This window comes from Taeniopygia guttata, chromosome 2 (assembly GCF_048771995.1).
Source record: "Taeniopygia guttata chromosome 2, bTaeGut7.mat, whole genome shotgun sequence".
Lineage (NCBI taxonomy): Eukaryota > Metazoa > Chordata > Aves > Passeriformes > Estrildidae > Taeniopygia > Taeniopygia guttata.
In genome coordinates, this window is record NC_133026.1 from 68,586,584 (window position 1) to 68,614,338 (window position 27,755).

The 27,755-nt window shown below is 42.2% G+C and overlaps 1 long non-coding RNA gene across 3 annotated transcripts in view; it reads right to left on the minus strand.

Annotated features, from left to right (window-relative positions):
- LOC115493779 (uncharacterized) overlaps positions 1-27,755 on the minus strand; it is a 399,735-nt gene that overhangs the window by 15,806 nt on the left and 356,174 nt on the right. Inside the window, exon 9 of one of the 3 annotated variants that reach the window (XR_012053938.1) lies at positions 24,260-26,217. The exons of the other annotated variants lie outside the window; for them this stretch is intronic. This is a non-coding gene — a long non-coding RNA (uncharacterized lncRNA). Of the gene's footprint in view, positions 1-24,259; positions 26,218-27,755 lie in introns of those variants that run through there. 3 annotated transcript variants of the gene reach the window in all.

Sequence of the window (27,755 nt, forward strand, 5' to 3'; positions counted from 1 at the left end):
GAGGTTTGATTTTTTTTTTTTTTTTTCTTTTTGGTTAAGTAGTATGTCATAAGAAAAAAAATCTGCATTGTTTTTTAAAAAAACATTTTGGCATTGGGAAGGGGACAGCATCATCAAACAGTCAGCAGTAGTGTATAGGTAAGGAATTTGTACAAAGAACTTTCTAGCTAGAGCAATCTATTTAATAGCCAGGACTGGGGGAACGAGGGTGAAAGAGCCAAAAGAATGATTGTGCTGATATAAACATTTCTCCTGTCATTTTTCTTCCTCTGAAAATAAGAGCTTCTTGAATAGCCAATCACTGTCCATTTCCATCAGTTTTGGTGGGGTGGAGATGGAAGTTTGACCTCAGGAGGAAAAATCTCTGAGCCTTGCAGTCAGAATCAATGTACAGTTTCCTGCAAATATTTCTTTACAGTTTAATCCCAGAAAGTATTGTCTGCTGCTACTACTGTTATTGGCTACTCCTTTTTCAACAGCATTCATCCCTTGTGAAGCAATAAAGAAAACATGTTTTTATTCCCTTTGCTGGCCTCTGATGGAAAGTGCTTTTGAGAGTCCACCTTTCTGTGTGGGCTTGTGGGGCATTTGGTGAGCTTTTCTGTCCTTGCATATAGCACATCATTGAATGTAGCAGCACTTCTGTGTTCCTGAGCCTGGAGAACAGTTTTCTTAGGATGAAACTAGTGCACATTAGTCTCTACAAGGAAAACCTAGGCCCAATGAGAGCAGAGCACACCATGATCCCTTAGAAAACCCAGACTTTGTGACAGATAGCTAATCAGGTAACGTAGGTGCAACCACGGTGAATGACATTTGCATTAATTGCAAGTGTTAATGATTAAGCTACAGAGACTTACAAATAGTTAGGCTTATTGATGTATGTAATGCTTTACAAGGCTGGGAGCCTTTATCAGAGGCTAAAATACAGTTTTTATGATATTGCAGTAGGGAAATTTTTGTGGCTCTTGCATCACTTGGGTGCTATGGCTTTTTCTTCTCAGTCTTAGCAAAATCAGCAATCTCTCCAGAGCTCTGACAAGAGAATTTTCATGCAGCATAACTGGTGCATAGGTTCCGGTAAAATCCTCAGAAAGTCATGCTTGTCTGCTTCTCCCCCTCCCAGGGCCAACAGGAAAAGGGGAATTCTCAGCCGTGCACCATCCATGGATACTCAGAGAGGCTCTCTGCCATACTGTGGTTCAGAGGGTGTCCCTCCAGATGGTGCAGCATTCTGTCTGACAGTGTGCCACTTGAAGTCATGTTGGAGTTCAGGTTAATCTCTCCCATCTGAGACTGCACCAGGGGCAACAGGCAAGGGCCAGACACTGCCTCCCTCCCACAATAATTTTGTGCAAATGTGGCCTCTGCAAAGATACCATGTCCTGTGACTTGTGCTTGCTGCTAGAAACCATGCTGCGGATGCAAACTTCTCTTCCTCTGCTTACTTATGGTGTTGTGTCCTTGAAATGGTGAGAACTGCCTTGCATGGTGCACCTCTGTCTCAGTTCTGAGCTCTGTACTTCTGCTCCCCATTAGGTGCACTGAACTTTTTGCAGGGCTCGCATTGCTGGAGGATTGTGCACGCTGGTCCAGAATGGGCCAATTTCTTTGCCTGGCAATTTTCTTTGTTTCCCCAGCAGGTTCTGACTGGATGTTTTGCTGCTGGTACTGATCACCCTCTACTCCCTTGGCAAGCATAGGTTAGCCCTCCCAATATTTGATGAACAACTCCTCTGTTTTACGTACACTAAAATTTCTTCTACAGTTTCACAGTATCTTCATACTCTTGTCTGCTTTAAACCAAAATTATCTTCAGATTGTTTTCCAATTTGCAATGAAGCATTGTTCTATACCTTTTCCACTTACAGGTTTCCAGAGAGTTTAATCTCTATTGTGGGTTTTACTGCTTCATTATCTTCATAGATACTTGTTTAATTCTTCTGACGACTAGAACCATATGCTATGTGGTTGTCACTGAGACAGGGAGTCTGAGAGAGGTTAAAAGTGCATGTTAAAAATACAATTTTTCACAGGTTGCACTGGGAAAAACACTATTGATCTTCTGTCGGCCATTTGGGCTTTTTATGTGTAGTTCTGTTTAAAATGCCTTCAAGGAAGTCCTTTGAGAATAAAATTTTAGGTCATGAAAGACAGAAAGGCTGAGAACTCAAAAAATTAAAATCCTTTGTTTTTTAAGAGTGCAGCACGTGTCTTGCACCAGGCTGGTAGGAATGTAGATTTCCTTCTGCCATCCCATCGAGGTAGTGAACTGGAAGGAACTGTGCACTGCTCAGGGGACATAGTGCCAAAGGTGGGTCAAGCCCTGTCCTCTGTGGTGAGCCTACGAGTAGAAGCGGTGTGGGGAGGTCTGGTCAGGCAGGACTGGGCTGCAGGATCAAGTTGTTCAGTAGCCTGAACTACCCAGTTTATTTGGAGGAGGCAGCAGCAAAGTCCTCAAACAAAAGTCTTGCCTCTGCAGTTTCTCAGGCTTGGCCCAGGGTAGGTCTTCTAGTTGTTCCCACCCTGTCATGGGTGACAGGCAAAAGTACACTCCAAAAGGGCTGAATTCTGCTGCTGCTGCTGTTTGGGCGTCGTGCTATTGTCTAGATTAAAAATAATCAGCCACACTCTCAGCTGTCTGAGTTAAATACTTTAAATTTTATTGCAAGTGGGTTGACTTGAAGTATTTGGACACCATGCTCTTCATGCTGAAGGAGCTGAACTTCCCTCTTCTCCTTTCTTAACTTTTTGGCAGTAGATTGTAGAAAACACATCTGCTACCCTTGGCAACTAAAGGCACCTTCGTTTTTAGATAGATTCTGTGTAAATACCAAACAAAACATATATGCTTGGCTTGGATCTAGTAGAAAATTTGCTTTCTAAGCTGCTTTCTTCTTCTCTGGTTTGTGCAGGCATAAGGGCATTTCTGCAGCTATGAATGACTTTCCATCAACATAGTATTTTCCTAATTGAGGTCTAGTGGCCACCACCCAGCTGACCCTCCTTCTGAGGGCATATAGCCTGCAAAAACACAATCTGAGGGAGCACTGCCACAGAAACAGAAGGGAATAAACCCCATTCCACCTCAACCTCAGTGGACCTGTGTCAGGCCTTGCATGCACTTCCTCACTTCACCAAATGTAATCGGTACACTGAGCAAATAGTTGCCATGAGTTGATTGCTTTGTAAATTTTGTCCATCCTCTCCTTCAGGTTTTGGTTTGCTTGGAAGCAAGCTGGGATTTTATCAGCTGTCCCCAGTACCCCTCTGAAGGATTCTTTGTCTGTAGAGCTGCTGGGCATCTGTCAGGATGGTGGATTCAGAGGTTGTGTGGTATGTTTCTGTCCTCTAAATGGACTTCTAGAATATTTTTTTCTGGGATAAATATTTGGGTTTGCAGTTTTGAAAATGGCTTACCACAAATATTTGCCTAAAATTTGCCAGTACAGGGAATGTTTCTTCAGCAAACACATTTACCAGCATGCTTTCAGTCAGTAAACACCACCGAGGTGTGAACACAGTCAAAGAGAATTAATTTTTAATGCAAATCATTACTAATATAAAATAATTTGGAGAAGGCTGGAATCAGCCTTTTTGTCTTCTGTTTTGGGGAACGCACATCAGTCCAAATACAGACAGACTCCATGCAAGCCTGTACCTTTTGGGGGTGGGGCTGAAAAGAGGAGTGTGCTTTTGGAGCTCAAGATGCAGTGATATGTGCCCCCATTTGGAGAGCTGAACGGGGTATCTGTGTGTACTATGAACCAGCCCATTGAGCTTGTCCAGGCATGAATGATGAATCATGGCACTGAGAAGGTCCTTGCAGCTCTCCTGGTGACCAGCCTTTTTTGTGGGGTGAAGGGAAGGTGGGAAATGGATGCTCTTGCTGCACTGAGCGTCACTAGAGGTGGCGCTTAGTGAAGTTGGGAGCCAAAGAGCTGGTGGGACTCAACCTGATCCTATGGTGATGTAGCCCAGGAAAAACAGACAAGCTGAAGAAAGAGAAGCTTGGTCTTCTTTTTGCTGAGGTGGCAGGTTCTGGTTAGGCTAGTAAGTGAAACCACTTGTGTTCTGAGCTGCCTCTTTGGTGTAATTCCCTCCCTGTTGAAGTTCTCTCCAATTTGGTGGTAGGGCACCTTATCCTGGGATCAGCTTTCCATTCCAGGTTCTCCTGCCCTCCTTGGTGCAGAAGTGCTGCCCTGGAATTGGTTCTCTGAGATGTGGTAACTTTGGAAGGAGAAAACAGACTGTGGTGACATCTGTTCTCTGCCTCTGTCTCCCTAGCTGGGGTCAGCCTGTGGTGGAACACACCACCTCGCTGTGCCCTCACCGTGCCTGGGGTTGGTGAAAGGAGACTTTGCCTGAAGGACTGGTGTTGACAGTTTGTATCAAGCCTGTGGCTTGATAATTATGGATTTCCACTCCAGTATTAGAGCTATTTTGCAAGCTCTAGAGATGGCTTCGCAGAGGGGAGATGTCATTATCCTTATTAGCACGGCAGTTTTAGACCAAACACTCTGTCCTCACTCTCCAGGACAGTCTGCAGATTTTCAATCAAGAAATGTGTGACCCAAGTTTGGGTAAAACATTTATTGTTAGGCTGAGCAAGATTCTTTCATGGCCAGGAACATGAACAAGAAATCTTATTTTCATTCTAGGGCTCTTGGAAGGTTGTCAAGGCTTCTGAATATAATCAAACTCCTGTCTTATTAAAGGTTCTTTTCTTCATCAGTACATTGGCCACTAGCAAGGTGGGAGGCTCAGTCACTAATGCCAGAGCAGACTGAGGGCTTCTCGTAGAGAAGCTAATTATATTTTTCTTTTTTTTTTTTCTTCTTTCATTGCAGAAAGACAGAATAGTTGTGAATAAATTGGGAAAGGGGAGGGTGAGGAGAACTCAGAATTCATTAATATTCTTACTTAGCCACAAGTACACAGGAAAGGTGACAAGGAGCTGGCTGCCCAGGAACCTATGCACCTTGGCGCTAGATAGAAAATTGAATTTAATTATAGTTACCTTTAGCTCAACACCTAATGAGCATGTTTGAAATAATGGAGGGTTGCTGTATAATAGAAGATCCAGGACTCAAATAGAAAATGCAAACCTTCCCTCCTTCTTCCCTGCTCTGCTGAATTTAAAATAATTCTGCCAAGGCCCATGAGACCAGGTAGATTTATATTCTTGTTTTCTCAGTGATTATCACAGAAAATCATCCAGAAAAAAAAAAATCAAATAATATGGTCAGTAGGGAGGAACAAGCATGCTTTAATGGGGAGTAAAAGAATGGAGACTTATTCCATTCTCACTTTGCCTAGTGAGCACTGATAGGGTCTTGAGGTCTTTGTTTTTTCTTTTTTTCCTCTCTTATCATGCTGTTTTATCCATTCTCTGATAGCTCTTAGAGTTTTTTTTATCCTTTATCATTATTTTCTGGTAGACTACTATCCATAGACTTTACTACCTTGTTGCTAGGGGAGAAAGAAGCCAAGGAGATTTCTTTCACACACATTTCCTAGGGCTGCTTCAGAATGTTAGTTCTGACAAGCAACTTTAAAACCGCAGACCCAAATCCTTCTCTGTAGCACACAGACACAGGCTGGGATGGAAGCTTCACATAAATTTATGTGAGTTTAGGGGAAAGCAGAATGTGATTTGTACTTGACTGTTTGTCTAATACTTTCACCTTTGCTGAAATGAGGGTTGAATAAAGCATTTGAAGCTGCTTTTAGCCTTACAGCAAGGACCTGATGTTTGTAGCACAAGGCCAGCTGAAATTCCTTTCATTTTGGTAGCCAAGGTAGGAAAGTGACTGTCATGAATTATCCTTCATATTTTTCAGCCATGCTGAAATGTGTCTTTTCACAGTCCAGTCATGAGCTGTAGTTAATGACCTAGCATTAACATTTAAAGATAACATTTATCTTTAAGGTAAAGCTTCTTCCAGTGTGACCAAACCTTAAAAGGTTCACCTGAAAGTGAAACCATGCAAGCTGGTAGGATGGAGGGCAGCTGGCATGGGTACCAAGCTATGAAATCATGGTCACAACCTGGCCCTGAATATCTCAAGTTTAGCCCAGGTCTCTCTCAGCTTCTATTTTCTATTGAGAAAGGGCCACGTTTGTTTCTTTCCTGGCTCTGTTCCAAGGCACATTTAATAAATCTTGGGAGAAACAGAAAATCATACAGTTTTCCATTTGGTCTCTCTCCTCTTTGGTTCTTTGTTTGCAGAGACTGTGCTAATAGTTCATGTTGCTTAAATATCCCTACACTCCTAGCAGACAGATAACACTGGCTCTTGAGAGATTCTTGAGATAAATCTCTTATGGACACATGGTAATTTCTACACCACATGTTTTCTCCTTCCTGGTTCTTTAGCATGCTTTTGGTGATTTGTTTCCTTGCATGAATTACTCTCAGCTTCAGAACACATCCATATCTTTTATTTCTTATTTCCTTAATTGGGGATCTTTTTCCTGCTCCTGCTCTTTTTGGATTCATTTTGCTTTATTAGCAACATTACCGTCTATTTTGGATGATTTAGAACAGAACAGATAGAAATGCATAAATATTATTCCCTGGCAAATAAGCAAGCCTAGATATGCCTCAAACACATTTTAAAACATTTTAAACACTTATTCACAGGCAGTTTGTGTAGTTGACTACTGGGCAAACATAAATCCCTAAATCCTTATTTTCCTTTATTTTGATTTGCATTGCTTTGTCTTTCTTCTGCTTTTCTTGTCAGCTTATTTCTAAGGGGCGATGGGTGCCACCATGCTTTAAAAAGTCCTGCTATTTTGCCTGTTTAGACACCTGCATACCACAGCAAATTTTTACCTCAGTTGCCACTTATTTTTTGACTGAAAACAGTCTTTAATTATGATCAAGACAGAAACCTTCTATGTGTGTCTGTCTTTAAAGGCATGATCGATGCCTTGGCTGGATGCTGCTGCCTCTGTGCTATCTTCTGTTTATTAGAGTCCAGCCCCTCACTAAGCTGTCAGCCTAGCAGAGGAGATGCAGAGTGACAGGCATTTCTGAGTACACTTCATGGATGTGCCAGAGCCCCAAAGTGAGTCATGACATGTGACAGGCATCCACGGTTTTTCACCTATACGTGGAGCTTGAAAAGCTGCAAGATGGTTTTCTTTGGGCAGAGTATCTGCTATCCCCAGCGCCATGGTCCAGTCGCTGCCAGTTCTGTCTTGTCGGTCCTGCAGGGAAGGAGATGCTGTTGTGCAGGCTGGAAATGGCCCAGCCTAGTTAGGAGAGACTTACAGAAAAATTTCTTTTGGCTTCTTGGTCTCTCATGTGTAACTGTCATGGCCATTGTGATACCTCGTGATGTGTAGTGAGCATTGCTGGATTTTGCTTGGGGAATGAGAAGGGATGTCCTTTGCCTGCTGTCTGGATTGGCAGTAAATGTGGTCTGAGGAATTGTGGGGAAAGGAAAAAACACAGAGTCTGTGCAAATGTGAGTGGATTTATTTTTCTATACTCCCTTTGCATAGACTCCCTTGGGAAAAATGGAGTCAATGAACTAGCACATCTCCTGAGGGACTGCAGCCATATTTCATGTCAAAAAATTTTGGTTTTCAATGAAATACATGCCAGAAATATTTTGCTTTCACTGAAGTATGTGGCAAAATATATTTTTAAAATTTTTTTTCCCTGTGAAAATACAGCAAATTTGTGGGGGAATAAGGAGGTTTAGCTCTATTAGTAATACTATTTTCTGTCAAGAAGCTAATTCATCTTAATGGAAAAATTATAATCAAGCGTGGGAAAAGAAGCACTTTTCTAGGCAGTGATCCTGTCACCTGTAGAGAAGAGATTTGGGATCTGGAGTGGTTTGCTTCTATTTTGAGCTTTAATGCTAATATTTTCATGCTCCTCAAGTCAGCCTCATGCTGTGCGGGCATGCACAGCTGGAGCATTATGAAAAATAAATAAAAAGATATTTCTAATAGAATAGCCAGAGTTGGTAAAAGTGGCTTCACCTGCTCTGCTGAGAGGTTTGTGAAGAAATGCTCCCCTGTGGCAACAGACACACACCCGTCCTTGCCATCATTTGCACGACTTTGTGCATTTCCTTTGAAATACAATTCCTTGTTGTCAGCTCTATCTTTACCAATCAGGGTGGCACGATAAAGTGTGAACACTGAGATAATAAAGGGGATTTAGATTGTGGCTACCACTGATACCTGCTGGCTGATCCTGAACTGCTGTGTAGGAGCCTGTGGGAGGATGCAGGGATGTGTCCCCGCAACAGCATAGATGGAGTATCAGATTGCACCCAGCGTGAGAATAGCTATATGTACAGAATGTATCCAACCCTCAGGCACATATCCATATGTTTGGATGCTGGTGGGTGTTTTTTAAAGTTACTCTTTCAAAGATACCCACACAGGTGGCTAGCAAGCATTTTTTAGATGGCACAGCATGAATGTTGAAGCAATCTGACTGCTCGTGGGTGAGGAATAAAAGGAGAAGCGGTGCTGGCTGTCCAGGATTTTCTGGATAATGGTTATTTGCCTTAAGAAAGAAAGGACTATTTTTTCCATTTAGCTTTGGGAGAATGCAGAAGGCTATGCAGAGGCTGACAGCAGCCTCTTGTTTCTGAGAAAACAAAAACCCCATCAGGCAGAGGCATTTTAGAAAAACAAACCCTGTTTTGGTAATGTGATTTTTAGAAAAATGATATTTCATGCTTGTATGCAAAGTAAGTTTCTTTTAGTCCTTCAAGGGAAATGATAATATAAAGAGCTCCAGGTGTGTGTGTGGGAAGGCAGTGGTTCAGTTTTGAGGTGGGTTAGTTTTATTTTTTTTGATGGTGGAAGGATATGCTGAGGCCAAATGTGCCATTGTAAAAGAACTCTGTGATAAGCCACAGACTCACCAAAGGCACAGCCCTGCACCACTTCCTGACAGGATGATGAGAGATTTCCCCTATGTCCAGCCAGCTCCTCTGGTTTGCTTTCTTCCCTCTGTATTACACTCGTGGGAGCATCCTCTCCAGAAGGACTGGCTTGTTGTATGGGCAGTCACTTAGAGGACAGCAGCTGTTGCTGGGCATGTTCAAATGCAGCTGAAAGGATATTGAAGCCACTTTCAATCCACAGCTGTCTCTAGGCCTAAATTTGCTCAATGCAGAGACAGCAATAAACACCAAGTGAAGCTGGGTCACTAACTGTAAAAGAGGTTTCCCAGGAACATACTGTTTTGAGCAACCTTTTCTTCTAAAAGCAGCTGCTGAACTGAAGGAAACACATCCTTTATTTATGAACAGTTGCTGAGAATAAAAGGATTGTCAGAAAAAACCCCAGCCCAATTAATTTTCCACCTCTAATCCAGAAGCTCCTGAAGCCATGTACAAGACAATTTCTTCAGACCATCCCATGACTTCTCCAACATGTTTCCAGAATGAACACTATCATCACAAATTTTTGTGGCATCTACAAGATTTGTGCCAGCACTCACTGAGGAAAGCAATCCCAAAGTAGATTTGCTGGCTCATTAGCTGTGAGTCTGTAAGGACATGAGTGACGTATGAGAGAAGTTAATTAAAAGAGCTATTGTTGTGAGGATGGAATGAATGCTGGTGGTCATACAGGGTGGGAGTAGGACTCAGGTAATATTCACATTGAGCTATAACAGGGATATATATATATATATATATATATCTGCCTGGGCCAAGTAGCAGCAGAACCACCATAGCTAGGAAATGAAACTTCACCACAGGAAGCTAGGAAAACAGAACAGGATCAAGACTTTGACTCAAAATGCTGACATGGATCCCTCACCAAGCTGACCTGCACCAAGCACATCTGTATTTTGTGAAGGGAGAGCTGCAGAGACTCTAATAGCTCTTTGCAGACCCGAAGCTCTTTGTAAGTCAGTCTGACCAGCATTTGTCTGTAAAGACAGCAATTGCCTATCACAATTTGCTTCAAATAAAATTGAAACTCAAGGAAAATTAGAACAGCCACACTGATATAATCTGACTGAAAAAACAACTAACTGACTGCAAGAAAGGTTAAAAATACAGCAAAAAAACCACATCACAAACACCTGGCTTTCTGTTGAAAAGCTGTGAACTCCATGGGAAATCTTGGAAATGACTGAGTGATGCTTCAGGTCCTGTGTCTATCAACTCTTCGTGGCTGCTGTCCGTGTCCTGTTTGGATTGTGTGAGCTAAAGATGGTGGCCCTTGGAGTAACTCTCTATTTCCAAACTTACAACCTCAGGCTATTAAACTGTAGTGTATGTGGGTGGTCTTTAAAAATTCTTACTGAACCCACACCTTGAACCAGGCACACACCTGCACGTGTTCACCTGCACGCATCATGGACCGTGCACCATTTTTCCCTACTATTTTTGGTCATTTTGGGAATACATTCCCTGGTGGGCTCTGGCTCATTCTATTCTTTTGCCATCTCTGAGTGACTTTAACACTGCATTATGCTGAGAAGCCCCTTAAATCTTCACATGCCCCCTCGTGTGCGCATGCAGACAGTTTGGCATTATCCAGCTCCGTGGTGAGGATGTTCACATCTCTTTTCATTAACGATGTGCGATGTAAAAGGCTTGCCTTGAGTTTCTTGAAGACGGCAGTAATGAAGCTCTGAAGAAATAGTCAGGGGAACGGAGCTAATTAAAATGCAGCAGGGTGTAGAAGTAAAGGTAGCAGCAGCTCGCTATGCCATGTCTCTGGCAATCAGCAGTCCCTAGTTTACCCACACTAATTGACAGGAGACGCAGTGCTACTGAGTGTGCACACAGCCAGCGTTAATGGAGTCAGCACACGCTGCTCTTCCTGCCTGACTTGTCTCATTATCGACCTTGAACTGGCAAAGGTCATTTGATGGTGCTGCTTTCATCAAGATGACAGGTGTCTGAAGATCTTCTCTTTGTAGTATAATAATTTGGCAGTTGTCTTATCCTGTACGTGAATTAGCGATCTGATCCTGAAGAGATGACGGATATAAAAGACCGGCTTACCATGGTGAGGAGCTGGGCTGTTGTGTGTCTAAAAAAAATAACAGGTACCAAAAGTCCTGGAGGAAGGAAACAAAAGTATATTGCATAATTCCCCCTGGAGAAGATAGTGCCTGAAGAAGCAAACAGGCAAATTTTCACAAGTGGAAATACAGTCAGTCCACTGTTAAAAATCAGCAGCTTGTTTGAGCTGTTGATGAGTACCAGGTGCACTGCTGGCACTCAGCAAATATCTAATAATAATAATAACAATAGCTGGGGCACCTGACACCTGCAGTAATCCGTGAGTGACAGTGTTCTTGGGGAGATGTTTCATCTGAAGGCAATGCTGTCTCCAGGAGATGCATCATTATAATATGCTGCACCCAGGCTGCATCTCATGTGCCCTCCTTTTTTAATTCTATTACAGACAGTCTCAGCAAAGACACAGAAGAGCAACAGAAATACTTCTGCCATCTTCCCCTTCAAATCTACAAAATCAGTATTTTTGAGCATTTTTAATAAAAACCAATTAGGTTTTCTGAGAGATGATCTGCAGTCTCCAGTGTTCTGTAATTTCTCTGGTTAATAGGTTGCTGAAGCCTTTCCTTTCCCCTTTCTTTTCCCCTTCCCTTTCCCCTTCCCTTTCCCCTTCCCTTTCCCCTTCCCTTTCCCCTTCCCCTTCCCCTTCCCCTTCCCCTTCCCCTTCCCCTTCCCCTTCCCCTTCCCCTTCCCCTTCCCCTTCACTTTCCCCTTCCCTTCCCTTCCCTCCCCTTCCTCTCCACAGCTTCTGCAAGGTATGTAAAAGTGCTGTGTGCTGCCATAGCATTTGGCCACTTGCTTGTGGGTACAAATGGGGTAAATCAGGGTGTAGACCTGGGAGGAGTCCATATTCCCCAGTAAAGCAGAGAGAAGAGTGCTCCTCATTGAAGAGCTGAGGGGAAATCTTTGCGGTGATTGACTTGTTGGCAGCACTGGACTGCGTTTTTCTTGGCTGAGATAGGTCAGTGTGAACCCAGATATGCAAAACAGCACCTGCAAAGGGACTCCTTCAAAGAGGTTCCTGCTCCCTCAACTCAGTGCTGGGGCTTTAGCCCCACTTACTGACTCATGGGCAGCTCTTTTGTCCTGCTCTATCCCCACTACGGAGAGTAGGAGGTGCTTGTCCTCATTTCTTGAGGAAGATCGCAGAATTATAGAAAGGCCAGGGACAGGTCCACTTTTCACTAGACCAAGTCACTCAAATCTCCATTCAGCCTGGTCTGGAATGGGGATGAGGCATCCACAGATTTTCTGTGCCACCTGTGCCAGTGCCTTATCATTCTCACAGTAAAAAAATTATTCCTAATATATAATCTAAACCAACTCGCAGTTTGAAGCCATTCCCTCATTCCCTATCACTATGTACCCTTGTAAATAGACTTGTCTTGTTTCTTGCAGGCTCCCTTCAGGTACTTGAAGATCACAATTACTTCACCTTGAAGCCTTCTCTTTTCCAGGCTCAATAAACCCAATTCTCTGAGCATTTCCTCACTGAAAGGTGTTCCATCCCTCTGATCATCTTGGTTGCTTCCTTTGGACTTGCTCCAACTGGTCCACATCCTTCCTGTGCTGGAGGCATCAGAGCTGGATGCAGCCCTGCATGTGCTGCAGGAGTAGAAGAGCAGAATCCTGTCCCTTGCCCTGATGGCCATGCTGCTTTGAATGCAGCCCAGGCTGTGACTGGCTTGTGGGGTTATTGCAATTCTCACCACTGCTGGGGAGGGGAGAGCAAACCAAGCAGAGCCTTTTTTTTCTTTACCTGCAGTTTCCCAGAATATTTTTAAAATATTCTTCTCTGAAAGTGAATGCTCTTTGCTGGCATAATTACCAGAATACTTCTTCATTTATCTGTGATTATAGGAAACTGAAGTATTGTCTGGGGAACAAAATACTCTGTAACTTGAAAACGATTTATAGCAGCTCTCTTTAAAAAGAAGTGTGAAAATAAAATGCTGGGCAATGTGATGTCTGTATGGCTGCAGTCCAGCTGCAAAGGTAGAAGACCAGGAGATTTTTACCAGGGCAAGCCCAAGGGCACCAATGAGATCAATCTTTAAATAGAATATTTTTGTTATTGAGCCTTCTCAGTCTGACAGGTTTTTTCAGCTGCCTCTGTGGTGACTGTCGAGGGTATGGGATGCTGCTGATCTGGGTCTTCCCAGCACCTCGTGCTGCAGCAGCCCCCAATCCCCCTCCCCTACCCCCCGCCTCACCCCCCCCCGCCACTGTCCTCTGGCATTCAGAGGGCCTGGCTTGCACTGCCCTCAGCACTATATCCACTCTACCATGTCAGATTGCACTCTCCTTTGGGGACACGAGAGCAAATCTCTACCTTTGTGCCAGGTTGTGAAAGCAATTGTAAAATAAATGTTAAATGAAAAAAAAAAGCCCCAAAAACGTGTTGCCTAAGTGCATACTGAGATCAATAAAATATGCAAGAATGGACTCCTGCTGTTCAGGGCTGCAGCAGTCTCTAACCTAGAGCAGGGAGTCCTGGAGGAGCACATAGGGGCTGCTCTAAGTGACAGCTGATAGGAATCCTACATTACTGCAACAGGTAGGACTCATATGTTGGCACCCAGAGGTCTCATTTCAAGTGCCAGCTATGAGGGCACTCTCAGGAGGCCTCTGTCTGCAAAGGCAGCAATAAAAAAAAGAAACAGTGATAAAGAAAATTCTTGCAATTATGGTTTTATGCCTGGTTTAAGTCCTTCCAGCAATGGGTCATTTCTTGTTTTGCAGAAGAGGCTCTATCCCCTTTCTTCCCAAGCAATGAAATAATCAATTATAGATGTGGTGAAAAATAAAGGTAGTAACCATTTTTCTTCTGCTGAAAGAGAAATGCTCCCATCCAAAAAGAAAAAAGAAAGAGAGAAAGAGAAATGCTTCCATCCAAAGAAAAGAGAAAGAGAGATGCTCCCATCAAAACCAAAGACAAATGAGATGGATTCATGAATAATTTTTTTTTATAACAAAAGCTCAGTTTATGCTGCTGAAACCATTAACAACATGGTGGTACAGGAGTTCCTCTCTTCTGTCAATAGAAAGAGAGTGCTAATATGCATATGGGAAATAAAATATGAAAACTATGACAAATATATTGGTTTTGCCTGTTAGATAAACCTTGGTTCCTGCTATCTCCCAGGTTTTCTCTTTCGTTTCAAAAAATAAAAAAGAAAAATAATATTTAAAAAAAGAAAAAAAATACAGGAAAAAGCATCACACATATATTATAGCTGCTTCCTTGTCATCTTTGTTGGGAAGGATGGCTGAGGTCCCAAACCTTGATAGTCTGTGAATGGCAGTTTGCATGTTCCAGAATTAAGGCACCACTAGAAATTTCTAAGGATTTCTAAGGATTAAAGCAAAGGAATCTAGGAATATTTGTGGCTCACAGGAGTTTTTGTGTTAGGATGATTTGTGTCAGTGATTTGAAATCTGAAGTGTTTTGTCCCTGTCTTTCCTCTGTGTGTGTATGTGCTGGAAGGGAAGTCAGGACTGAAAAGCAAAGTGGTCTCTGATATGACAGATTTCCTAAAGGGTGTCAGAAGAGGCATTCTGAGAGGTCTGGTGCCAGTGAGAAGAGAGGAACAGGACCCATGAACACTAAAGCAATGTGTGCAAAAGGAACCAGAGTTTTTGGGAGACAAAAATGCAGCAGCTCTCCCACTGAGGTCAGGTATTTTGAGGATGCAGTTTGGATGGTGCTCCCACTTTAATCAGCAGTTACGGCTTTTTGTTTTACAGCCATCTTTTAGTGCCAGCTTACACAATATCAATGAAGTGCTTTACTCTGAAAGCCTGTCCATCTCCCAGCTACTGTGGTGTGGTCAGGTGTGATCTGCCACTACCATGCTATTAATGGCATTATTAACTCTTAACATCCGGGAGATTATGTTTGTCCTGGTGCATTGCTTTGGGAAGTGAATCAATCTCTGTCTTTAGACCCCGTCAGAAAGCCACTTATTCCTGCTCCAGAAGTATGATTCTTTTTTCAGCTCCTTCCAATACTCTTCCCAAGAAGATCTGGAGTGCCTACTTTATTTTGCACGCATTTGGAGCACCATGGAAGCCTGTCTGAATTTTCACACTGTCCTTCAAAGGAAGCGGCTGTGTCTTCACACTTTCCTTTTAGGAAAAAAAATTTCTCTTGCCTTAAAGTCACGGCTTGAAAATTCCTGTATGTTCAGAGACATCATCAATATTTCTCAATAATTTTATTCATATAATTTTTCATTCCACAACTAGAAATACCTAAGTCCTGAAAAGCAATGCCTCTTCTAATCAGTAAAGTTCTTAGAAGAAAATATGCTGAGAGAAGGACAATGAGTACCGTTCTTTTATCTTGTTTGTTTTGTGTCAAGTCTTCTATTAATCATCATCAATACAGCACAGCAGAAATGTTTACTACAGCAGAAGACTATGAATTTAGTGGAAAATGTCTTTCTAAAATTTTATGCCTCACTTTACAATTCTTGTCTGATATGCACATACTCTGTCACATTTCTATGTCATAGGAAGGCCAAGGAATGTATAAGGAAAATAAAAATAAATAAAAGGAGACAGATGAAGCAACCTGCAATGCTCTTTGGTGGTGCTTGTGCTGTTTGGATCTGTGCATAGGTCCAGGAGCATGGTCGCTGGTGGCCTGGTGAGTGAATGCTCAGCAATTACAGGGGGAATTTACAACAGAGCCATGATGAAGACCAGGCTGCAGCAAGAGACTTGGTGAGGACTTGGTGAGCAAACACCACTGATGTTTTCCCTAAGTGGGTTGTTTTTTGGTCATCCCTTACACTTCACGAGAGAGAGGGGAAATGTTGATGTTAGAAGAGAATGGATTTGCCTGACTCAGTGCAAACCCAAATTCACAAGATGCCAACACAGCTTTGCAAATCCAAATACTTCAGGCATTCTTATCTTCAGATAAGAGTTAAAAGGAGGCTTTATTTTTTTTCTATTTGTCCACAGCTGCCTAAAAGCTAATACCAAGAAAGTAATTTTAGCAATTGATTTTTTTATCATTCCTGCACAAATGCTTTTTTGTGGTCTGGATTTTCTTCTGCATTTCCCATTTTCATGGGTTCTGGTCTGTTATATAATGGCAAAATCAAGCTAAGGAAAAAGGCAACGTTTCTTTTTTGTGTGCTGCATTTGAATAAAATTAAGGTCATGGCAGAAAAGCAGATGAGACCACGGGAACATGTAGATCATCGGAAAATCTTGAGAGAAGCCATCACTGCAAATATTTGTAGCATGAAAGGTCATAGAATATTTTTATACGGGTAGCTTATTTGTCTTCCAGATTCCAAATTTCTGGTTCTTGTGTCTAGCCTTTTTGCTTATGTCAAAATCTTCTTTGCTTTGGATATGTATAGGGATCCATTTGGTGAATCCAAAGCCAAATGAAGTCATAAGGACTATGTATTTCCATTAATTCTGGTCTGTAAAAGGCTATATTTATATCATATTCAGCAGTTTGGAATCTGATCTTCTGTATTAGCAATGCGAAAGAAATGCTTCTGTGCATATATCCCACTTATTCTTCAAGAAATTATTTTAGTTGTATTAGTATTTGGGAAAAAAAGGTGCTATCTGCCCTTTGGTGTAAGATGTCTTTTATGAGAAGATCACTGCTACACCTAGGTGTCAATGAAACTACAGGCATATTTTCTGTGACAGAAGCTTAAAGAAATAGATATAAGGATTAAAAGTGAACTGTCTGGGCTCTTTAATTACAAGGAATGTCAATAATTTTCTCTAGCATACAGCTTGTCCCAATCTTTCAGATCCAAAGAGAATCACTAAGTTTCAAAATAAGACAGTTTTTGGGTTTGCCCCATTTTTCCCATGCTTGCTGCTGAAACTAAATGCAGAAGGATAGAAAGAGTGGGAGGGGAAAAGCCACCTCTGGGAAGCACTTTTTAGCAAAGTATGAAGTGCCAGGAAAATGTACTTGTAAGATTTAATCCTGGGGGATTTGCACCCCTAATCTATCTAAATTACAGAGGAATGCTCAGACTGTAAGGGAGCTCATTGTGTCTCAGCCTATGAATTTCTCATGTTCCCACTGCTACCACTAATCACATATGCAGACAGTAGTTTTATTAGGACTACAGTCTGGTCCTCTGTTCATATCTGGGCTTTGTTGTTAATTTGCAAAATATCAGCCTGAGGCATCCTCCATGCTTTACTGTAAGATGCTTGAAATGAGTACCCTTTTTTCCATTCAAGAATGAAAACAGGCAAAGAGGACGAGAAGAAATAGAATGAGATGTTCAGTTTCTCTCCATTTCCGGATGGGAAACATTTGTAGTTAGAAGTTTGGCTCTTCTCCTATTTATCAGGAGAGCTACTGGGAAGGGAAAGAAGAGATACTTGTTCAGTCTGGTCTATGTCCTATGAAAATGTGTGACTGGATTAGCTCTTCCTGATTATAGTTAATGCAGAAACACAGGTACTTTCCTTTCTAACCAATCAGACTGGCCACAGTTCCTACAGAAACATATGTTCTGCCTTATCATAGGGGAAATTAGTCACAAAACACTGTAAAAATATTACAGAGGTAGCTTTAAAAGCCCTTATTTAAAAGGCTATGTATTCCAAAATGACAATTTCTTTGTCATTGTGACAGACACCACATGGCTGCTTCCTCTTACAAAACCAACATCATGGCTTGACCTTTTGCACCACGTTGGCCTAGTAAAGCTAGGTACGCCCTTGCTAGCTATGGTGTGACCTTACCTCTGTGGGTTTTAGCATGTGCCTGCTTAGACTTTCATTTCTTTGTGTCCATCAGGGGTTCTCTTCCAGCAACTCAGTGGAAAACAAGTCGTGTCACAAGAGTTTGTTTCCTGAAGCTCTTAATGAAATCAGCGAGAACTGAAGGTAGATTTGTGCCTCCAATATCCAGCCATAAAGAGGCTGCTGTTTAGCACCCAGTTCTGCCATCCTGATCCCTATGTTATCTTCCTGTGCTAAGCCTTCTCATTAATTCCTGAGAGCCTAGTCCAGTATCCACTCAGTGCAAGTAATGATGGCAGAGCTAGCTTTAGACAGAAGAGGATTGCAAATGAAGGAGTAAGAGAGATGGAGATAGAAAAATAGAGAAGAAATTCAGTTTTGCTGTGGGCATTGGTGCACAGTCTGTATTGCAGTAAAGAAAAACCCCAGGCAAGATCCCAGAGATGAGCAGTAACTCCTTAGTGGAGGGTTGCTGTGAGCAGAACAACCTTTCCCATTTAATCTTTATTGTTTGTATAGGATGTTTCAGGCAGGGAAGCCAAAGAAAACAGGTTTCGCTGGTGTTGCTCCAGTGCCCAGGTGAAGATAACCCAGATATTCCAGGCAGATTGGATGTGTGTGGGGCTGAACTTTGAGCTCTTTGTCTCCTGTTTGCCTGACTTCCCTGGGCTGCTGAAGGCTTATTGTGTCTGATCTGTCAGGATCCATGCTGAAAGCTGTTTCTCCTGCTACTGAAGCATCACCACACAGAGGGATCATCAAGACATGTCCTGAGGCGAGCAAGATATATTGCTGGGGAAGGCCTTCGATTTCAACCTCATTCTTGTGTTATGAATGCAACTTATTTTCTGCAGAAGATTTTGGAAAGTATATCAGGCTGTTCTTTAAAAAGAGCTATTACAAGGCTAAAATAATTCCAGCAAAGAAGATTGTAACATCGCTCAGTGAAAAGGGATCCTTACCAGACTCTCAATTGCAACCTGCAGCTTCACTAAAAGCAATGGAGCAGTGTAGGAATAAGAAATGAACAGTGCTGTCCATTTAACTTCTTGAGGCTGGCAGGAGCTGAGGCAAAGATTTACAGTTGTTGATATAAAGTGTCAAGGATTTGGATTAGACCCCTTGCTTTTATTTTTCAATTGGGATGCTTGGGAAGCTGGTCATGACTTTCCTATGCTCAGTGATACTTTACCCAAAAAGGACCAAAGATCCAGCCAATGTCAGAGCAGCTGTGAGCCGCATGGAGCCAGACAGAAATTCTGCCCCTTTATCTTAACCTTTAGCCATTTGGAGACTTTCCTCTTTGAAGGAGAATATCTTGCTATTCCACTTGCTATATGCTGATAAAGCTATGAATTGACTCCTTTGCTCTGAATTTTCAACAGTTCTGTTCCTTTAAAGATCATCTTTCTTCTTTCCCTTCTGCTCCCGCTTTCCCCAAAGTCCCTTAGCCATGATGAAATAGCATCGGGCATGACCTAGGGAGAATGGAGCGGTGTTGAAGTGTGTGTGCTTTGTGGCTTTCCTGTTCTTTCATTTGGCATTGAACTATCCATGCAAGAAGGGAATTAAAATTATGTGAACATTTTTTTTTCCTCCTCAAAGTTTCCCTTCCTGAACTCCACATAACAACTTTAGGTTTTTACTCAAATAATCTCCCTCAGGACAAAGCCTATGGGCCGTGTAAGACCGAGTGTTGCAGAACTGCAGCATGCGTTGAAAATCATCCTAGCTCTCACTTGGGGGCAGTTGTGTTTTTCTATAATTCAGTCAAGTAGCTCTCTAAACTACAAATTCTCATCTTTGGTTCTAATGGCTAGCAGGATGGCTAACGTGACAATTTGGGTGAGAGTTACCTCTTGTGTTCCCCTGTGGAAGCTGGATAGTTATCATCCCTGTGTACCTGCAAGTGCAATTGCCTGTGCTTTTTTCCCTGTGATGCTCATGAACTGCTATCAGATACAGGGAAACAAGTTCATTGTAAAAGCAAAATGTGCGAATAGTTTGAGTGCGGTGAAAGTGCTTATGATTTTGTACAAGCTGAGAACAATATCAGCCCATAACTTAAAAGAATTCTAATACAAAGCATCTTATATTTGCTGATAGCATGAACTGAAAGCCATCAAATAGAAAAAAATAAACAAAGGACAAAAAGAAACTCAGAAGAGGCAAAGAGGGCAAAATTTGGCTCATTGCACTCCACAAGCCCCACTCTTGCTGCCAATAACCTTGTTGCCTTGGCAGGGCAATTCTGGGAGCTGCTGTCTGACAGGGTACCCCTGGGCTGCCCCCTCTTCCTGGGCATGGTGGCAACCTGCTGGGTGCTGTGTTCTGCCCTCCTCAGTGGTGGCAATGGAAGAAAACTTTACAGAGAGAGGCTGGCTTAAGGCAAGGGCTTATCCAGGCTGCCTGCTTGCCTGCCACCACATCAGCTGGTGCTTTGTGCAGAGAAGAGCTACCCCGGGTGTGGTAGGAAATATCCTGCAGGCTGTTTCTATGTTAAATCACACCTCCTCCTATTTTTTTGAATTCAGCAGAGGGCCAGGGTTATAAACTAGCAAAAAGCATTGGCCCCTTGTGTCTGTGCCTAGTCTGCTCAAGTTAATTCGTTTTTTGGCTCATTACATTTTCTGCCCCATTGCTAATTGCCTCTTGGGCTCTACTCATTGCCAGGGTTTTCTGACCATCAAAACACTACTAAACAAATGAACTAAATAAAATAAGCCTTCTTTAAGAGCCTTCCCCCAGCCCTCCCCTTGTGTTAATATTCCAACGGCGCCCAACAGGTAGGCGTCTGCACTCATGTTATCTGTATTAATTAGACTGTAATACCCTTGGCACAAGACAAGGACAGGGAGGCAAGAGAGTGTCTCCTGCAGCTCTCTGATAATTTATACCAACTGAAAGCCTGCTGCAATGTCTTTCTCTAGTGTCACATGTACCAATAGTGATGCATAAATAAGATTAATTTCTATTAGGTGTTCTTCCTTCCTTCCAACTAATTAGCCCCTTCTCCATAATATTTGAGCCCTTCACAATATTTAATAAGCATTTTGCAGCAAATTCCTGAGGCAGAAGTACTTTTATCCCCAGTCAGATCAGCTGGGTGTAGAAGTTTCTGATAAAGTGAAACATGAACTTCAACTTTCCCAAGGTCTAGATTAGTACTCAAACCACTGAACTATCCTGCCTAGCAAAAACATCTAGTAGTTGTTTACAGCTAAATGACTTTTCAGCTGTCAGGTTTTATACCTGAAGGATTTGGGCATAAGATACAAGTATGCAATTTGTCCTTTGTGTTGGGTTTCCCATCTTTGCCGCATCAGCATTTCTTAAAATCAGAGGGAACAGGAGGGTAAACACGGCTGACTCGAGGGATAAGCTTGCCATGTTTTTCATTATGGCTGATTATTAATATAATCAGTTTAGTAGTAAAAGTAACCTTGGGCCTTGCTTGACCAGGCTCTGAAGGATCTTCATCCTGTGCTCATGTTGCTGTAACAGTGGGACAGGTTTCATTGTGCAGCCACTAATACTATGGTAATAAAAGAAGCACCAAAAGTGGGTTTGTTCATTACTGTCTGAATCCATGTTGTCTGCCAAGGGCTGCATCCTACACTGATAAGCATCTTGTCTTAGCAATACAGCTTAGCAACAGGGGTTGTCCCTGCTGCTCACCTCACTCCTCTCCTCACAGTCACCTGGTGGCCTGTCTCCTGCAGCCCCTGCAGAGCTACATCCCTCTTTCTCAGCAGCAAGAGCAGCTGGTAGCTTCAGGCACCCCTTTGGCAACACCCATCTTATGCCTCTTGCGGTGCAAGGAATAAGGTGGCACCTACACTCTGCATCACACTTCTTGAAGCACCTGCTGCTGCGCATCCAGAGTGGGAGTGAGGGATGGTGCTGGGGCCCTGCTGTCCCAAGAGCTGCGGATGGGTGGGCAGTCTTCAGCAGGAGGGCAGTTCACCAGATCCGAGGTGCACTGGAGCCCTAAGGCTCTACACGGGAGGCCCAAGGTTTAGCCTTCGATGTGGCTTTCTTCAGAGCAGGGCTTTGTGTCCCCGCTGTACTGCTAACATTGTGCTTTGAGCCACTTTGGGAACTTGCACAGTTGCCAAGGTCTTTGCTTTACCACATTCTTTTGGTTAATCGAAATATTTAGCTGAAGCATGAAGGCATTATATTTCCAAAAGGAAAACACACAGAAAAAGGTCCGATCTTTTTTTTTTTTTTTTCTTTGGGCCTGATTGTCTCTGCTTGTTTATGGCTGCCACTAATTTGCTCGTTTGCTTGCTGGAAAATAGCTAATTAAAACCCACTTCAGCTAACAAGCTGACTGGGACCATGCAAATGTCACTCTCTGCTGTCTGCTATTTTCGTTTATACTTTACATTATTAGTGTTGTTTTTCCTCCCTCCATAGTAATAAACGCGAGGATAGATTTAGTACCCTCTTCACAGGTGTGTGCTTGTACATCAGCACATCATCCCGAGAAAAGTGCTGCTGTTTTACTGCACTTCAGTACTTTGAGTGTTATTACCCCTGACAGTTAATGGTTTCAGACTACACTGCTTGTTAGCACTAGATTCTGAACAGCTTCATCTATCTTTTTGTTTTTACACTGACTGGTCACATTAAGTATATGTGTCTGAGCTATTAGTCCCGTCTGTTCATTGCATGCATTTCATTTGCTGCGTTTTTTCGCTAAAATTAGTATGTATTGTCATCCATATACTTCAACACATCGACTTTTGTTATAATTATGCTGTCATCATTTTGCTTCCACACACTTGCTAATTTATTGTAGCTAAATTAGACCTAATATTAGCAATTTTGCAGCTGTTCCCATAGACCACTCTCAGCCATATATTTGTACATTGTTTGGTAATTGGATTTGAGGGCTCAGGAACGGACGATGGCACTCTTTAGAAACAAGGGAAAGATTTGAGGCAATGGGAGAAAAATAAAAAACACAAGCCCCAGAAGAGGCTTCAGGGGTAAATTTCCAGAGCCTAGCTTGAAAGGTTTTCACAAGGCCAAACAAATCAGAGAGTTAGTGTACCAGATCATACAGTGTCCAAATGGCATGTTGCATTTGGGCAGGGGATTAGTCATTCCCCCCAAACATGCTTTCTATTTTAACGAAGACTGGACCAAGAAAAATCCCTGGGGACTTGTGGAGGGTCTTGGGAAAAAACAGTCTTTACTGTAGTATATTAGAAATCTCCAGGGAAGCTTCTCTGCATCAGGGTAAGCTGCTTTCAGGCAATTTATTTGAATTGAACCATGGGCAAAGAAGGAGAAAGAAAAATGGTTTTGTTTCAGAATGTGAGCATTCCATCCCTGAGTTTTGACGCCCGCCTCTTTTTGCTTATTCAGGCCCATTTCAGATATCAATACAAGCAGAGGATAAAAGGGAAAATTGAAAAAAAACCACCTCCAACAAAAAAGAGTGCAAATGAGGAAAGGAGAATAGAGCTGTACAGCTCTTACTTATCCTTTCTGAGCATGAGTTGTTTATTGTCAAGGGGGGTACAACTCTGGCAAAAGAAGTAACGAGTGCCCAGCATTGAATCTTACATGGTCTTTTTTAAAATGACTTTCTAAGATGATAGAAAACAAAACTGTGAGTGAGACTGTTCAGACTAGTGCTGTAGAATCAGTTGAATTCCCAATTCGCCAGAAGATGTAGATGAAACTTAATCACTGAAGTGCATACCGTTAACCAAAATGGAGCTAAATCCTGTCTGCTCATGATTCATCCACCTGCTTAATAAGAATATTATAACAAGATGCAGGGCTGCTGGCAGATGCACATGCAAGTTTAAAAATAAGACAGTGAAATTAACAACAAAAAAGAGAAGGGTATTTGATCAGCTTTCATCTATAACACAGAGTTCCTTCCAACTCACTACAAGCTGTTGCAGCAGGCTGCATTCTGCTCTGCTTCTCCCTTGGCCAGAGCTTGATTTCTGTTTGGAGAAGAATAGAGCAAAATGACCTGCCAAAAAGTGAAATAGAATAGGCCAAGTCATGTAAGAATCCAGGCCCTACAAATGTCTTATGCAGGAAAGGAAAGTGAAGGCAAAAAGCCAGGTCATTTAACACATTTTTAAATTATTTAAACCCATACAAAATATTTAAAATAACCAACCCAATTTAAAACAACTCACTCCCCCCCAAAAGCCCAATCATTAATAACCAAATGTTTGCCAGATTATGTTCTCTTGTACCGACAAAGCCTTCATTATGCTTTCTTTCTACCCAAATGCCAGGAAAATACATAGATAGGTCTTGCAGAAGACTGCACAGTTACTGGAGGCAGTGATGGAGAAGTTGGTCTCTTGTCAGTTGTTTCCAGTAGATGCTGTGACCATGATCAGCATATCCTGTGGGGAACAGGGAAGTATCTGCTTTGCTCATTTGCTCTCCTTTGGGTTTTCTTTGGGTTCATTTTTTGTTGTTGTTGGTTTTTTTTCTTTTTTTTTTTTCTTTTTTTTTTTCTTTTAATTTCATGGCAAAATTTCCTCTAGCCAGTCGCCTCTTAGACTCCTTGACATAGACACCCAACTAGGTTAACCTGTTTGTGTTTGTTGTCAGCACATGTTGCAGGTCTCTGGTTCTGGTGCTGTTTCTCACTGTCTTTTATTTTCACTCTGTGTGAGATTGTCTGTCAAGCGGAGGTAGACAATTGCAGTGATTCTCCGTTATGATGAATATTGCTGAGCAGAGTAGAAATATGCATGCAAAGAGCACTTGCAGCAGCAAATGGATATAATATATTGTATCATACACATTTCAAGGTGAGCATAAAAAGAGGGGGCTTGCACATACTCTTTTTATTTTTACTACTTTACTGTACCATGTATTCTGTTCAGCTGCTAAAGACCTACTAAAAGGGTACAAAATGAAGCCATTAGCAGAAACTTGTTTAAGATCTCCATACACATATGTGCTCTTCAGGTAGCTGGCTGGGCAGTGCTGTGAGGCTCTTACTTGGAGGCTGGAGCAATAAATGTCATGTCAGGGGCCAACTGTCTGTAATCACAGTTAGCAGGTTGAACAGACTTGTGAAAATATTTTCTTTATGTGAAGGGAGACGCTGCACACTTTGCCACAGCAGAAGTTGCTAAACCTAATGTAATATGACAAGTCCTTTGGCAGCAAAAGCCACATTTAAATAGACATGCTGCCTGTGAAATAGGAAAGAAACAAAGGCAGTTTTTCTGCAGAAATGTCACCTCCTCTATTTTGCAGTGTGTCTCACCTTGTCCTGCTACCACACCCTTTTTATTTCTGGGTGACATTGGCCACGCATCATGGTCTCCTTCCACATCACCCCAGCCATCTTCTCCTTCAGGTGCCCCAGGGCCTGGCCTTTCCCATGCACAGCCCAGCTGGCAATGCCATCCTGCATTTAGAAATCCAGCTCATGAGGGGTGTCCTGCTCTGCGGGGAGGAACCCTGGGCATGGAGGGGGATCTGGCACACCCCAGCAGCTCCTCGGGGCTGCAACACAAAGAAACCCCTGTCACCCCACAAAGCACCATGAGCAGGGTGCATGTCCCACGTGCCACTGTCAGTGACAGACTCACGTTGCAAAGTGTCTGCAGCACCTTGTGCAGTTGGTGGTGAGATTCAAGAAGCTTTAGGGCACTGCTGTGGGGTAGTCAGGAGTCTGTCTGTCCTCTTGCTTGGCCAGTGGCATCAAGCTAAAGGTGAACCAATGCTGCTTGTCTTGTGCAAACAGGAGTGGTGTGCACATGCACCCTCTGATGCTTTCCAGACTCACCCTCCATTGTCCTGTCTGCTGGAATGCTGCTGGAGTTGGACCTCTCTGTGTGCAGATGTGTGAGAGAGTTTTGCACTCACTTTGCACTGATGTAAATGATTACATGAGGTGTGAGGCAGTGGAGAATCAGGCTCCCGAGGGCTTCTTACAAGATGGCAAATAATTAATGATAGTGTGCAATACAAATGCAATAGCAGGAACAGTGAAATCAAGGTTTTTTCTTGCCAGGCATTTGTCTGTCACTTGGGTAACAATCTGCCAGCATAAAAAGGATATCCCCATGCAAAAGCTTTCGGCATCACGCAGGGTAATTTTGCATTGGCTTTCCACAGAATCCAAAGTCAATCTTTTCAGCCAGCACATCTTCAGTACTGAGACATGTTCAAGGAAACGATAAAAGGAGCCAATCAGGAAATGGGGTTCTGAGATTTCCCCTTCCTAAGAACTAATTGGCAAACTTCATGACAACTGGCAGCAATATTTGAGGGTTTACAGGGAAGTACAGTGCTAGTCAACTTGCCATCCACTTTAGGTTTTTTTTACCTCTGCAGGACTTCTCTTCCCCTGACCAAAGATGATTTTCAGTTCAAAGCAAGCAGATCCAGGGGCTCACGCTAATTTTCTGATATTTTTCCATTGAATAACCAAGGTTGAGATCTTAAAGAAAAACAACAAAAAATCCATGAATAAGTGAAACATTTTAAAGTTACTACTCCCTTTCACAATTCTTTTAACCACTTAGGCTTCTTTCTAAGAAGATGTTATTAGGAGATTTGGAATAAAGCGTGCATGACGGCCTATAAAGTGAAAAAAGTCAAGAAATACCCTGCAGCAGAATGCCGGGCCCATATTACTTATTCTTGACTCATTCCCCAGCCCACTGATCCACACAAAAGGATGTAGTGGTAGTGACTGGAAAAGCAAGCCTAACATCCCTTGAGCTGTAGATTGTTTCCAAGTAGCCCTGAATGATAGACAATCTGATTTAGTGGTGAGGGTGTATATGCTGCATTTCTTTATACCTGCAGCAGGGAAAAGCAAGGAGCCAGTTAGAAGAGACTCCAAGAACAAGCATTGTACATGAGAAAATCAACAGGTTTGTACATGAGGTAATAGTGTTTTATTTAAGTGAGTGATTAAAACATACTAAAGAATAAAATTGCAGAAGACATACATGTTCCCTCAAGTTTTACCAGAGGTCAGCCTTTGCTGTTTATTTTAAAATCAGTCTACCTTTCTGGCTTCTGCATTTCTCTCCAAGATTTCATCAGAGTTTCAGGTTCATTTGATGTAGGATCACAGCATACTTGTCCCCCACAGCCCTGTTACCTATGCCAACATCTATAGAGCTCATTTGAAGGCTAGTGGTCTATGGAGTCTGAGACTGGCACAAGGCAAGTTGGGTGTCAAGGTCTCCCCAGTGCAAGCTGAAGCCAGGAAATAATGGAAGAAATAAGTTATAGATAATTCATATTTAAATCAAATGTGCTTGCTTCATAGCATTATTTTCACCATCATGGCCTCCTAAAGCAGCATTTGAGCCTGTCCTCTCTGCCACAGCTGCATATTGGAAATGCCATTTTCCAAGTTACTTTGATTGTGCATGTAGATTCACAGCCTGTGCTGCAGAGGAAGTATTTTTTTGTTGACCCTGTTTTGCTTCTTAAACCTCAAGTGGACCCTAAAAATATTTCATGTGCTGCACTGGCTAAACCAGGAGCATTAGTGTTGCCATCCTGTATTTTAGAGAGCTGCAACCATACTGTTTTTACCATAGAAGTGACATTTGTTTTGGATATAAATTCAGTACATAAATGTATAACAAATTGTTTAGTGATATTAGGGCAGTAACTTTTTTTTTTTTTTTCCTGAACAAACTACCCAAATGACTGAACCAGTGTAGTTAATTAGAATCGATCTCACTTTTTAGCACCAGGAAGTGCATAATGGAAGATAAGATTGATTGTAACATTGGATCACTTCATTTAAAGACTGCTAATAGGCTAAAATGACAGAACCAATCTAAAATTATAATTTCAGAATCAATATAATTTTTATAACGTTGTCAAATCTAAAAAATTAATCTAAATTTATGCTGTGAAAGTAGCAAATCCTTCTTAGCTATTATAATGAAATGAACCAACATTTTATTATATTACTTCTTTAAATAGAAAAAAGGCTTCTTTATTGGCATA